Source organism: Acanthisitta chloris, unplaced genomic scaffold (assembly GCF_000695815.1).
Source record: "Acanthisitta chloris isolate BGI_N310 unplaced genomic scaffold, ASM69581v1 scaffold10292, whole genome shotgun sequence".
Taxonomy (NCBI): domain Eukaryota; kingdom Metazoa; phylum Chordata; class Aves; order Passeriformes; family Acanthisittidae; genus Acanthisitta; species Acanthisitta chloris.
In genome coordinates this window covers 75,952-78,056 of record NW_008658811.1, presented here as the reverse complement: position 1 = coordinate 78,056, position 2,105 = coordinate 75,952, and positions in this window count along the sequence as shown.

Genomic DNA, 2,105 nt, shown 5'->3' with positions numbered 1-2,105 from the left:
TGTCTTTGTAGGGGTGTAACTGTGCCCATACAGTGGGGCTTGTACTTTTCAGTTGTGCCCTTTCTTTTGGTGAAGACAAACTCACACTTAGCTGAATTAATTGCAGTGGTAAAACACATGAGCACAGATGTGTCAGCAGTGCTGAGGAGGTGCTGTGTGCTTGCCTGCATTCATGTTCACTTGTGGAGTATCTTTTGCATTCTGACATCCTTCACTCATGTTGTTATTTATTGTTCATGTTTTTGAGCAAAAAAATATTCAAGTCTCATGACAGGCATGAGGTCCCTTGCCAGGTTTTACATGATGGAGCATCAGAAGGAAAAGGATACTGTGGGGATGGTGTAAGAGTTATGCCCATGGCAGGCTGTCCTTGAATTTGCAGAGCAGCTTGGCACAAGGCTTCCTGGGCTTACTGGCTTGCATGGCCTCAGATCATCAGGCAATGCCAGGAGACATTTGGTTTTTCTACCAAAACCATTCTATAATTCTATGAATTACTGTGTGTTTTGTTTGCTATATGTGAAATGTCATACAGCATCTCTCTGACTTTCTGTGTTTTGGAAAGTTCTATCTGCTTTTGGTAGACGTTTAGCTCCTTAGTTATTAACCTGCATCTCTGCCAGAGGACTGTCATCACCTCTGCCAGTGAACTAACATGCCTGGGGTTGGGTGCAAACCCTTTTGGCCCTGGGAGCTGCCCAGGAGGAATGGCTCCTCTTCTGTGCTCCTGAGCTGCTTCCATGGATATTTCATTTACCAGGAGAGACACAGACTTAGGGTTTATCTATGCTGTGCAGGTAAAAGCCATCTCAAGGCTAGAGTGAGCTCAGCACAGGCTTCCTCAATGCTGGCTTCATGAAGCAAGCTTGCCTGGAATCTTCTTCCCAAGGACACTGGCCTGTGCTTCTGGGCAGGTTTGCAATGTGGTTGTATTCAGGAATGGTCTTATCACTGGTCTTTGCTCCATTTCAGTACCTTTCTGTGCCACGGTGGGCAAAGCTGGGATGGGATTCTGGGGCTCTGTGTGTGATGGGGTTGAATCTCTTAGACAAGCACAGTGTAGAAATTTCACAACTTTGGCATCTGGGCTGAGGAGTGGCTCAGCCTGTGCACAGTGAGGCTCTGTATGGGGCCACTTGCTCTGTCCAGACCTCCGAGGCTGCTCATGCACTGGATGGAGGAATGGAAACAGATCCAGTGCAGACAAGCTTGTCTGCTTAGTGCAGATCCAGTGTCCAAGCACTGAATCTGCACTGTGCCCTGCTTAATTTCCCCCTTTTGAAAAAGGGCTTGTCTCCCTTCTCGAGCTCACAGGGCTGCAGTGCAGGATGGAAGTGAGGGGCTCTGGTCCCACCTGGCCACCAGCCGCAGTGTTGCCCTCACTGCTACGGCGTCCTCCTGGGCTATCCTCCAGCCATGGCAAATTGTGACTCAGGTGGATTAAAGAGCCTCCTGCTATCAGCAAGCCTAGCTCACAAGCAGATCCACTGCCAGCTCACTTATTCTTCCCTGATGTGAGCCTGGTGAGTGATGGATGCCCTTAGTCAGGGAGTGACACAATGAGGTCCCTGCTGGAAGATGGCATTCGTGGCTCACCGTGATTGATCGGGCTGTGCCTCCAGCAGCTCCGCAGCTGCCCTTCCCTTTGCTGCTTGCTAAAGCCACTCAGGGACTCTGCTTCACTCACATCACTTCCTTTCGCCTCCCAACTCAGCCATCAGCCGGTGTTGCTCTGGGCAGGGAGCAGTGTTCGAAGGGTGAGTAATGCATCCCTTGTGTTTCCGTCAAGCCTGCTGGTTTAATGCTTCACAGCGGTGGGGTTTGCGACAAGGGGAGGCAGGGAGAGCTTGGCTGCTGCAGAAGTATAGCTGCACACCTAGGCAAAAATGTGTTTGAGTCAGTGCTTCGTTTATCTGTTCATGCCAGATGTATACATCACTTGTCAAGGGCAGACGAGGAGACAATTTACCCAGTCCCTGCTGTGATTGTTGGTATTTAGGAGTGAGTAAGGACCGGAATCACGACCGTAGAGTTATAACACTATTAATAAACCATGCAGTCATTAGGTGAAAGCTCCAGTGCGCATTCGAGGGTGTGCAGCTCTA